We start from the raw sequence: 13,086 nt of genomic DNA on the forward strand, positions 1-13,086 counted from the left end.
TTGTAAACTCAAGAGGTGCTTTCTCTGACACTTGTATGTGGGCAGGACGACATCAAAGCCTATGTGCATGGACCCCAATCAAAGGATATGTGTACGGATGGGAGAGAAACTGGGACGTCCTTTCCACCCTATGAGCACAGGACTCTGGCCTGTTTATCAGTTCAGCCCAATGACCATTTCCATCCAGAGTTCTTACTGAAACAACTGGTTGACCAAATTGGCCAAATTCCTTGGGCGTAAGAAATTAGCAAGACTGGCTGGCGAAAGAGGAGATAATGATGCATACATACAATGAGAAGAGGGTGACAGCTATGAGTCAGTTGGAGAAAGAGAAGCAAGAAAGTCAAGAAAGTAAAGCCACTGTCGTGTGCAGCACAGAGAGAAGTTAGGAGGAAATCACGCCATATTTGGCCTTTGATATGTTGTTTCGAGATGGATTTTAACCACTGGCATCTTCACAACTGCTTAGGTGACCCTTAAAGTCAGTTTTGCTTTATTCTTAAGGTAGCCAAGAATACTGGGCAGAAGCCAGTTTCTGTGGTGGGTCCCTCCTGGTAGTCTTCTCATGACACCACGTGTGGGTGGGTAAAGGCACAGACGATCTGAGGCCTCCTTTCTGTTCTTTGTCAGGGTTTTTGTCTTCTTATGCTTTGGACTTTGGCAATTTCCTAAAAGTGGGTGTTGACTAGGCAGCTCTGATCACAAAATTCAGGACAAGGCTGGGAGAGTCCCTCTAGAACCACGCTGTCCCGTATGGTAGCCACTAATCACATCGGCAATTTACATTACAATCACATAAAACTAAAAATCTCTTTCCCCAGTCACATTAGCCGTATTTCAAGTGCTTAGTAGCTGCATGTGGACAGTGGTTGCCATATTGGACAGGGCAGTCTAGAACATTTCTATCATCGCAGACAGTTCTGTTGGATAATGCCGCTCTACAGATCTCAGAGCCAAGGCTGGCATGAAATCTTAGCAGACTTGAGATTTGCTGAATTAGATAGCTGAATAAGACCTAGTAGTTTACTTTAGTTATTTTGAAAACAGTGCACTCCCACCCCATCTAATGCTTCAGTGTCCCCTACAGTAAACGTGCCAACTGCTTATCTAGCCTCCGTTTGCATCCAAGCACCTTGTCTACTCCCCTCACCTCTGCTTTGACAAGAAACTCATATCTCTTCATGTAAAATTTCTAGCACTGATTTATTAGGGATAAGATCTTGGCTTCCAAGCTCTGGGTCTTGGGGAAGCCAATGGGAAAGGGGAAGAAGCATGGGGTAGAACCATCCGTAGGAGATATGCATTTTAGGCTAGGCCTGGAGACACCTCACACCTTAACCAGAAGTGATGGCTCTCTTCCTGATAATGCCCAGGTGTGGGTCTGGGCTGAGAGTTGGTTGGTGAGAGGGATTAGCCCCACCCAAAGCAGGCAGGGTTCAATGGCTCATGTAGGGTTTCCTGTGAGTGGTGTTTTCCTTACTCATGTCTCAGTATTGGATTACTCTAATCCAACAGAGAAACATGCTGTCATTCTTCTCTTGCGCAGAAGTCACTGCTTCCTTGATGAGGCTGAAATTCAACTTTTCTTCCTCCAACAACAGTTTCCATCTAAGGCTTTGTGAGATCACATCAATGGTTTCTAAACCTGCTCATGTATCAGAATCACCTGAGTGTGCTTCTTAAAAATACAAATTCCTGGGCCCCACTCCAGACCTATGAAATAAAAAAAACCTTGGAAGAGGGCCCCAGGAATCTGCATTTTAAAGATGTTTCCCAGATGCTTGGTAAGTACTGATTTGAGTAGGCTCTTATCTGTTTGGTCAGATGGGAGGGGGGTTCTTGAATGAGGAAGCAGTGTCCTCTAAGTCTCTCCCAACTCTAGAATTTTCTAGAATTAGAATATTCTAGAAAATTCTATAGTAGAACGAGCATGGGCTTTGAAGTCAACATATTTGACCCGCCACATTTATTAGTTGTGTGATTTTTGGGCAAATCACTGAACTTCCCTGAGCTTCAATTACTACCTCTATAAAATAGGAGATAATAATACCTGCTTTGGAGAGTTTTGCCAGGATTAAACGAGATAATTAAATGTACAACACTCAGCACTGTGCTTGGCAAAGGCTCAATAAATGGGAACATTACAATATGGAAGAAACACCAGGAGTGCCAAGGCCAGCCCTCAGTTGGCATTTGTGTGGTGCACAGACAACACGTAGTATTGGTCAGTAAATGGAAACTAGAATTTATGTGAAGCTGTTATTGCCTCTTCACTTAAATTTAACTTTCAGATTGACTGTGTGAGTAAATGAACATGATTTATATGTATATTTATTTATAGTACTATAAACCATCAATTCCAGCTACACATTGACCACATTTTAACATCTTTGAAATTGGCTCGTGTATTATAATCTATCAGTTAGCATGCCACGGTTTAAGTGACAGTGTTTTCTCTTTCTTCGTATTACATGGTGTGTCTTACAATAGTTGGTGTTTTAGATTCTGTAAAGTATGGTTATATTCTAAAGCAGCGGTTTTAAAAATGTGTTTCCTAAGCACTGCAGAAATGCCTCAGGGGCTGCTAGCCCCCTCCTTCCCAGCAACCAGACTTTTATTTATTTTATAAAAGGGCAATCTGCTAAGACTTTATTTGAGTACACGTTTCTGCTGACTTAAAAAGTTTAGAAACTGTTAGTTTAGAAGACAAATAAGCACGGCGATTTCTATACTAACATTTAAAATGGTTTTAAAACATTATTGCCATACACACTTGAAAGAAAGAGTTGAAGGAAAACTCCGCAGGCAAGAAAATGAAAATCTAAGTAGGTTTTCTCCAAAATTGAAAAACAGTTTCAATTGTATCAAACCTATACTTCTAAATTTCCCTTTGTATCAAAATGCAAATTCAGTTTAAGCCTGTTTGTTGGCCTGGAAGTTCATGACAGGGATAGCAGCACTCAAATGTGCTGGCCTAAGGAGAGCATCACAGGGTCATAGGCTGTCTGAAGTTGACATCTTGCTCAGACTGTGACTGAGCCAGAAAGCGTCCAATGGGACCTTTTGCCCCCTCCACCTGCTTTGGCCTTCTACTTTGTGCTGTAGGAGGAGTGAGCAACCAGAGAAGCTTTGGAAAGTATCGGGATTTTAGGAAGGGAAGACTTGCATTGACCTTGGATTGATACATCCTGATAAAAGGAGGAAATCAGGGCTTGTAAAGTCTGAAAGGAGATTGGACAGAGGAGAGGCCAGTTGAGGGTATTCCTGGGGACTTTGGGGACTTTGAAAGGAGCGGTTGTAACCTGTAATAGGTAATGAATCCGGAGCTCTAGAAAAAGACCCTGTTCCCAAAAACGTTAATGAGATGGAGAGAACTGGTTTGTGCATTGGCCTGGGGATAGAAGTGAGGGACAATTGGAGAGGAAGACCAAGGACTCCAGGTCTGGGTTACAAGGAGTTAGCTTACACAGGGAGCCAGGCAGGTAGGCTCACAGAAGCCTGAGTCACACGTGAGGCAAGCCAAGCCGTCTGAGTAACTGAGTAACATGAAACCATGAAGCTATACCTTTTGTAACCGTGGGCTGGTTCATGGCCCAGGATTCCCTTTCTCTATGCCATCATGGTTTGGCATCTTTAACACACAGCTGCCTGTGTGCTGTGTTGTAATGATTATTTGGACAAGTGGGATATGTGAAAGCAGGAACATGAGTCTGGAAGGGGAAATTCCCCACTCCTTGGCTAGTGGTACCAGAAATTACTCAGAGAGGTGGGGTTCCAGGTACACAGCCCAGTGGAGGACTCTTGTTTTGGAGGAGAGTTTGGTCACACATACCAGAGCCAGCTGAATACAATGGGGAGCAGTCTGGATACAATGGGGTTGAGCCAACCCTTCAAAACCCTTCCAACACAGAAATAAGCGTTCCAAAGGGAGTGGGGATCTCACAAAGAACCGAGTGACATCAGGCAAATCATTAACCTCTCTGAACCTCCAAGAGTCTCCTCTGTTTTGGGAGACAGTCCGATTGAGGATCTCCCAGGAGTAAAATTCTGATTCCACACCACAGAGGCAGGAATAAGCTTGAGGGAAATGGGTGTGGGCATGCTAGGCAGTTTATTGCTAGCAAAGGTCTTGAAAATGTAATGACTGTGTGTCTCTCAATAGCCATAGTTTCTTTCCTTCCTTTATTAGTAGAGAATCACTAGAGAGGAGTATATCAATGTGGTTCAGAGCAAGGGTTGACAAATTTTCCTTGTAGAGGGTCAGATAGTAAATTTTTAAAAAGGCTCTGCAATTTCTGTCACAACTACTGCTGTAGCATGAAAGCAGCCATGGATGATACATAAATAGATGCTTGTAGATATGTTCCAATAAAGCTTTATCTACAAAAACATGTGGAGGGCCAGATTTGGCCAGTAGACCCTCGTTTGTCGACCCTTTCTTTAGGCTTGGGCTTTGGAGTCAGGCTGCTAGAGTCCAAATCCAACTTCTGTCCCTTACCAGCTGTGTGACCCTGGATGAGTTCCTTAACATCTCTGAGTCTTAACCATTTGTTATCTCTATAATAGCAATAATAGCCCTTACTTGAAGTTGTTGTGAGGATACATGTACAGTCTCAGAACAGGGTCTGGCACACAGTAAACTCTCCGGTTTAGCTCTTGTTCTCCTTATTTCAACTGGAAGCTTTTGAAGAAAGCTTTTGAAGGACTGTCACATCCCCTATCTGACTGAATCCTCAGTGATCTGGCAACAACCACGATGAACCCCGTGGGTTGCCCAAGTTCACACAAGATAACAATAGAGCTAGACTCTCACTGTTTTTCTGGTTACTCAGGTCTCGTTCTCCTTATCCTTTGAGATGGAAATTTATGAGATCAATAGATATGGTCTAAAAGTTTATCTGAAAACCAAGACATTCTTTCCTGTAGGGCTGACCAGAGATGGTGATGGAACTTTTCCCTGAGGAAAGAGGACAGCTTCTCACACTTCTTAAACTCTCTTGAGTGAAATGTATCTGACTGTATTTTTAAGTCTCTAAAACCCAATGATCGGCTCAAAGTTCAGCCACTTAGGATGCTATAGGAGTGGCCAGTGGGAGTCCTGCAGGAGCCTGACAGGCCGGAGACATAGCTGGAAACTCATACATGAGAGAGAAAGCAGGAACAAGGCAAATGGACACAGGGAGGCAGTGAGCTCCCCAAGGGAGCAGGAAGGAAGGTGTGAGATGGAAGGTAGACAAGCACTTGGCATGAGCTTGGGTGGAAGTGACCACCAAGTCCAGGTGGCCTTCTCTTCCTGCTCTGATTGCTTTCCACTTGCATGTAGGTATGTGTGCTTTCCTTTATCCGAGGGCCAAGCCTGTGTTTTTCTTTTCTTTCTTCTTCTTTTTTTTTTTTTTTAAATTGGGGAATATTGGGGAACAGTGTGTTTCTCCAGGGCCCATCAGCTCCAAGTCATTGTTCTTCAATCTAGTTGTGGAGGGCGCAGCTCAGCTCCAAGTCCAGTTGCCGTTTTTTAATCTTTAGTTGCAGGGGGCGCAGCCCACAATCCCATGTGGGAATTGAACTGGCAACCTTGTTGTTGAGAGCTCAGGCTCTAACCATCTGAGCCGTCCTTCCGGAAACTCAGCAGCAGCTCGTTGTCTTCATTCTAGGTGTGGAGGGCGCAGCTCCCTGGCCCATGTGGGAATCAAACCAGCAACCCTGTTGTTCAGAGCTCATGCTCTAACCAACTGAGCTGTCCAGCCGCCCCAAGCCTGTGTTTTTCTTAATGTTTTTTTTTTTTTTAAATCTCTTTCAACAGCTAGTCCAGGGCCTTGAATCTAGCAGCCACTTGACAAATAAAGAATGGGAGGGAGGAGAGAGCCATGTCCCCAGACCCTCATGCTGGAATCCCTTGTTGATGTCACTGGAAGCCCCAGCTGCATTCTGTTCCCTGGTGTAGTGGCCGCCCAGCATAGGCAATGGTAAGAATTCAGGAGGTTAGGAGAGGACTGGGTCCAAGTGAAGTCTGCCTTCAGCAGCGCCCCACATCTCTGTTCTTATGTACAGAGAATTTTTGTTTTGCTCATGATAGTGAAACTGGAAATGCAAGCCTGGCCAGAATCAGAGTGCCCAATTTCAGCCCATGTTAGACCCCTTGGTAAAATCTGGGGTGGCCATGCTTCTTCACTCCCTAAAATATTTTATTGTTTTCAGCGTGAGTCAAGCTTTTGTAAAACTTGGCAGTTCCATAGATATATATGTCTTTTGTGGTGAGAGTATTTTGCTCAGTATGCCAGTTACTACTGCCTTGCTCTTGAACGACCTCTCGTCTCCTCCTTTTCCTCTTCTACCACCTCCTCCTCCTCCTTACCTTTCTTCTCTTCCCCCTCCTTCTCTTCCTCTTTCTCCCTTCTGCTCTTCTCCCCCTCATCCTTCTCTTTCTTTCTCCTTTTCTGTCCCTCTCTCCTCTCTGTGATGGAGCCACCTCCTTCCCATTCTTCACAGCTTAGTCTCCTCCTCAGAGTTTCTCTGATTAATGCACAGCCACTCACCACCCCACGTGCAATTTGTGTTCCCAGGCATCAGCTGACGGGTTTGTAGCCAAGTTCCTGCCATCTCGTTAGTACCTAAGCTCCCGTCTTCTCCTTTCCCTCTGGCTGCCCTCCCACCATCTTCTAACACATGAGCACTGATGCAGACAGAGAAAGGAACAAATAAATTACAGTCATGGACCACTTGACGACGTGGATATGTTCTGAGAAATGTGTTGTTAGTGATTTTGTCCTTGGGCAGACATCATAGCGTGACTTACACAAACCTAGATGGTCTAGCCCACTGCACACTTAGCCTGTATGATCTAGGGCAGGGCTGTCCAAACTTTTTTCAACGCTTTTCACCAAGGGCCATATGCGGTAAAATACACAAACAGTCGGGCCACTCCCTCGAGGTGAAGTACGTATTGCCTCACCTGGTTTATTTAAGTAAACTAAATATATTTTTGGAATTTGCTGCGGGCCAATTAACAATGGATCGCGGGCCGCAATTTGGACACCCCTGCTCTAGATGATTACTCCTAGGTTACAAGCTTGGACAGCATGTTACTGTACTGAATACCGTAGGTAATTATAACACATGGTAAGTATTTGTGTGCCTAAACATATCTAAACATAGAAAAGCTACAGTAAAATTATGGTATAGAAGATAAAATATGGTCCGCCTGTACAGGGCACTTACCATGAATGGAGCTTACAGGACTGGAAGCTGCTCTGGGTGAGTCAGTGAGTGAGTGGTGAGTGAATGTGAAGGCCCAGGACACGACTGTCCACTGCTGTAGACACTATAAACACTCTACACTTAGGCTGCACTACATTTATAAAACAACATGGGATCAAATCAAGCACAAGAGAAAAATGATTCAATCAAGAGACACAGTAAACAGGAGGCTGCTTTGCCAGTATACCACGGCATCCTCTTTTACAGCCAACTTTTTTTTAATAAGTAGAAAGAGCACGCTCTAAAATAACAATAAAATGTATAGTGTAGTAAATACATCAACCAGTAACATAGTCATTTATTATCTCCATCAAGTATTATGTACTGTACATAATTGGTCGTGCTGTACTTTTATACGACTGGCAGTGCAGAAGGTTTGTTTACAACGGCATCTCCACAAACACGCGTGTAATGTGCTACGGAATTAAGACAGCTACGATGTCACTCGGTGATAGGAATTTTTCAACTTCATTATTATCTTATGGGACAGCCATCTTATGTGGTCTGTCGTTGACCGAACATTGTTTTGAGGTGTGTGACTGTGTAATAAACATTCCTAATTGGCTGAAGGCAGAAGAGTTCAGAAACTATCAGTTAAAAAAAGAAAAAAAGAAACAAAAAACCAAGCAGAATCTATCAGTTAAGATGAATTCTTTGGTTTATTCATATTAGTAATGGATCTGGGCTTTCTCTGTCTACCACTGACATGGTACATTTTGAGTCAGTTGTATGTATCTTTTTTGGGGGTGAACTTAATATCAGGGGTTAAGCGTATGGGGTTAACCCCTGGGGTTAACTGTATGGTTAAGCGTATGGACTCTGGAGCCAGGCTACCTTGAATTGAACCCCAATTCCATCCATTGCTAGCTTTGCAGTCTTGGGTGAGTTACATAATATCTCCGTGCTTCAGTTTTCTCAACTGCAAAATAGAGATCATAGCACCTACCTCATAATGCTGTTTTGAGGATTAAATTCATTACTACATGTAAATCTCTTAGAATAGTGTATAGTTAGTACTCCCAAAGGTGGCTATGCTTATGTATTATTATCATCTTCATTATTATTGTATCTCATCTCTAGATCCTCCTTCTTAAACTGTGAATTCAGTCATTTATCCATTTATGCATTGCTATTCTTTCTACATCTACATGTTGATTACCTACTATGTGCCACAGTCTGTGTTAGGTGCTGGCATGTGCGTGCGTGTGTGTGTGTGTGTGTGTGTGTTTGTGAGAGACAGAGAGAGAGAGAGAGAGAGAGAGATACAAAATATATCCAAAATGACAAATAATGCGAAGTGTTAAGCAGGAAATGTATTTGATCAAGGGTGGGAAGGAAGGAGAGGGGTCTTTCTGAACCTATAGAAGAGGGTCAGGGAAGGCCTTTCTGAGGATTGAGCATTTAGACTGAGACCTAGAAGGAGGCAGCCACGTGAAGATTGGGGGAAGAGAAATCCAAGCAGCAGGAACAGAATGGTCAAAGACCAGAGGCAGGGAGGAGCTTGGGATACCTGAAGAACTGAAAGGGGGCCAGCACGGGGAGGGGGAGAGATTGTAGGTATTGATCAGGCTGTTTGGCCGAGGGCCCCCCACGTTGATAATGATCCCAAAGCTGAGCTCATCTGAATTGGTAAGAGGGTTAGTCTCTAACCTCCTTGACCTACAAATACCAACAGAAGAACTTATCTGCCTCTTGTGCCAACCATCTGTGGGAAAATGCCAGCTTTGACAGTGGTTTCTTGATTTCCTGCCTCTTTGGTTCTTGGGGCAAGGAGAGGCACTGGTGAAGATAATGAGTGAAAGGTACCTATTGTCCATGGAGGGACATGAGCTGACATAGAGTAAACAGAAATCATGATGACTCTGAAGCAAGGCCTGTATCTAAATATTTACCAGAGACCCAGAAATAAAAGTCTGAATATACAAGCCCCACCTTCTCTGTCCCAACCCAGGAAGTGTGATCCCTGAGAGATGGCAAAGGTCAAAGTTGAAACCTTTCCAAACTTCTCCTATAAAAAGATACCTTAGGAAGGGAATCAAAATGCTAATTCAGATTAACGACCAGTTCCCCAGAGGAGAAGGGAGGAACCTGAAATACAAGTGTGATGCAGGCATGCACATGCTGTTCCTGAATTTACAGTGAGATGGGTAGAGGTGGGGGTCTGACTCTACTATGTCTGTTCAAGGAAATTCAAAGGAGAACACCTGGGGAAGGAGGAAAGTCAGTGTGGTACTGTGGTCTCCCCTTCTGTCCCTTGGACGTTGGTCCTGTTGGGATGTGAGAGCCTGTGCAGTTCAAATCACTGCTCTGGTCCTTAGTTTTCTCACCTGAAAAATTAAGATAAGAGTAATACCTATCCCACAGGTTGTGGTGAGAATGAAATAAGATAAAGTACATGAAGTGCGTGGCTCCACACTTGGCCTGAAGGAGGCTCTGTGAAAGTTAGTCATCCTCTCTCCCTTTCTTATTCTCCCAGGATATGGCTCTCGAAGGGTGGTACCCACACCAGCAGCCTCAGCAAGACCTGGGCTCTTGTTAGAAATCCAAACTTTCCAGTGCCAACCCAGACCTACTGAATCAGAGACTGGAGGGGATGGGGTTCAGAAATCGGTTTTAACAAGCTCTCCAGGTGATTCTGATTAGGATATAGCAGATAAAAGTACAGGGTGGCCAGTTAAATCTCAATTGTAGACAAACAGTAAATACTTTTTTAGGTATAAGTATATCCCATGTAATATTGGGACATACTTGTACTAAGAATGCCTTTGTTTATCTGAAATTCAGATTTAACTGGGTGTCTACATTTTGATGTATGCTAAAGTCTGAGAACCACTCTCTGAGGATATCTCAATGGAGGTGTCTAGCACAATCCAGAAGAGAAGGCCCTGGAATATCCTGGTATCAATCCCTGAAAGGGAAGACAGAAGCTGGGAGTAGAAAACCATCTCCAGAGTGATGGACAATCTGGGTATGATATGGTCTATTAACAAAGCCGTTTCCTGAAATTAACTGAGTGCTTTTCCATTTGAATTGTGAAGATCTTGCTCTCTCCAAGAGAAAAATGACCATTCTGTCTCTTACAGCAAATTCAGGGCACTCCATAAAAACATGGGCCGTGTAAAATCATCATCAGTGTTTCTTCAGAATAGCGTGCTTTTGTGGGGCAAAAATTTCTTAAAGGTTTCTCATATTTGTCACCTCCTTTAAGCCCGGGAACGCCCTTGAGAGGTAGGCTAAGAAGGATTCTTATCCTGGGTGTATAGTGAAGGAAACTGAGACTCAAGGCAGTAAAGTGATTGGCTCACAGTCAAATAATTTGCTCCAGCAGAGCCAATATTAGAACCAGGTCAGAAGGCATCCAGTGTGCTTAGAAAGAGGAGAAGAGGTTCACACAAGTTAATTATGCTTTCGAGCATGATTATTGATATCAGGTACTTTTTCCAAATCCATTGGCTGCTTCTGATTGTGAAGCTAGGAAGATACGCACAGCCACTGTCTATTGTCTTTGGCCGTTCTCCTGAGTTAGTGGTCCTGAGTGTACTCATGCTATCTTACTTTTATAAGGGTGTGGAAGTAAAGATAAAATTAATGTGTAAACTTGAATTACTTTCTTCCTCTGGCTATAGTGTTGTTTTTATTTGAAAATGAAAGGTTGACCTTAATTATTTCCACGGTAATTCCTGCTCTAACATCAGATGCTTGGGCTAAGGTGTCTATGTTCTATTTCCTGTCACACAAAACATAATTTTAGTTAGCATTCAATGACATTTTCATGTCTTTTTCTATAACTCCCCACCCCCTAGCCAAATAGATAACTTCCCTGCATGTTTTGTTCTCAGACCTCAGGCTGTGTGAGTGAATGAGACAGCTCTGGACTTGTTGCAAAAATCTGTGTTCCGATTATAGGATCACACGAACTCATTGTGGAAAAATGGGTAGCATGAATGCCATGATTTCACAGACCTTTAAAACTCTGGAGGTTAAGTAGGTGATTTTGGAGAGAGAGCCTCTTTCTCTTCAAACTTTTTGTCCCCCCCCCCCATCTTAGCCACCCAGTGTTGTAGTAAGTCACTGTACTTCTGCTCTGGAAGAGAGGACAAAGCAAGTTTCAGGGGGAACAATGAGTTTCAGTCCGGTCTAGGCAGGCTTCTTACACTATTGTGCGGAAGAATCAGCTGGAGCGCCGATGACTCTGTTAGTAGGTCTGGGGTGGGGAAGGAGGATTTGCATTTCTCATAAGCTCCCGGGTGAAGCTGATACTCCTGGCCCACGGAACACTTGATGAGTAGCATTGCTTCAGAGAGCCCATTCCAAGGGTTGAGTTAAGTGATCATTAAACAGACTAATATCTGCCTTTGGTTCAAGAGATAGATGCAGTCCTTGCCAGCTTCCGACTTCCAACATTAATAGTTGGTAGGGAGAAATGCATTTGGCCAGATGTTTGCCTTTAAAAATAGGTTTAAGTAGTTTTAAGTAGTTTTAAGTAGTTTTGAGTAGTAAGTGCTTTAAGCAGTTTTCCCGTTGGAGAAGGCTCATGGGAAAACATCACATTTGTGCCAAACCCTGGAGAGATTGAAGTGAAAAAAATTGTCAGTGATAGAGCCACTGTATTATTAAGGCAGACCAAATTAGTATTATCAGGAATCTAAACTGCAATGAGAGGAAATCTGTTCTTGTTAAATGGCTCACATAATTTAGAGGCAGATTCTCCGACAGTGATGGGAATGAGAGGCGTTAGCTTGGTCCTCACCATGGCCAAAGACCCATGGCTGAGTGGCAGGTTTAAAAGAGGATTTGAAGCCACATGATGTTAAAACCAGATGGGAAGTCAAGAAGGGCAGCCTGATTTGCTCTGGACAGCTCATGTCTGGAGTGTCCATTTGGGTCAGAGGCCCACTTGGGGGCATAGTCGGAGCTGAGGGCAGCAAAGAGCAACAAGGATGGTGAGATACAAGTCCATGTGGATTCAAGCCCAGTGAGGAGCAGACACGCGAGAAGAAAACCCTTAGCCGGGAGAAGATTTGAGAGTGGGCACAATGTCTGTCCTCAGATACTAGAAAGGCTAGCTGTGGGAGAGAGATTTGACTTGTTCTGTATCATTCCAGAGGGCAGAAGTAGGACTAATGAGTAGATTTTGGCTCTAGATTAAAGAAGCACTTTTTCACCATGACAATTGTTCCATTATGGAATCAGTTGCCTCATAAGGTGGGGAGCTCTCTGTCACTAGGGGTACGCGTCCAGATGCTGACCATTACATGGTGGTGGGGGAAGGATTTAAGCTGTGATGTCTGTGGGTCTTTCCAGCTCTGAAAGATTCTATCATTCTGTAATTCCTCCGTATGTTTTCCTTCCTGTCAACTTTCTAGGATTAGACATGTAGGCAGTAAAATGTGGCAGTGAATTCCCTAAAGTCCGAGGAAAACAGAGTGATGTGACATTATGTCCATGCTATTAAATCTGTTGGGTTTTGTTGGACCCAGGTCATCTTGCTTAGTGACAGCACAACCATATTAATACTTGTAATGGCTTCTTGAGCCCCATCAGGGGATGAGGAAGGCTTGGAAAGAAGTTAGTCAGAAGCAAGGTCAAGCTTGAGAAATTTTAGATAAAGCCTAAAATCTAGCACTCAGAAGGAATGTGGGAGGAGATGACAGAGAAGAATGTGATGATTCATGTCATTGGATCACTCCCTGAATGGGGCACGATTCCCAAATGGGCATGAATGTGGGTGAAGAGTGGACAGGGAATGTGTTTGGGAAATCAGAGTGATGAAAAGCATTGTTAATGAGCTCCAGCGAGAGGAAGGGCAGTGTGAAAACCTGGCATGGGAGT

General features: G+C 43.7%; 1 protein-coding gene across 3 annotated transcripts in view; it reads left to right on the forward strand.

The window, feature by feature from the left end:
- The window catches only part of SLC5A1 (solute carrier family 5 member 1), a 55,544-nt gene that overhangs the window by 7,435 nt on the left and 35,023 nt on the right, over positions 1 to 13,086 (forward strand). The window lies entirely within an intron of this gene.

This window comes from Rhinolophus hipposideros (assembly GCF_964194185.1).
Source record: "Rhinolophus hipposideros genome assembly, chromosome: 24".
NCBI classification, from domain to species: Eukaryota; Metazoa; Chordata; class Mammalia; order Chiroptera; family Rhinolophidae; genus Rhinolophus; species Rhinolophus hipposideros.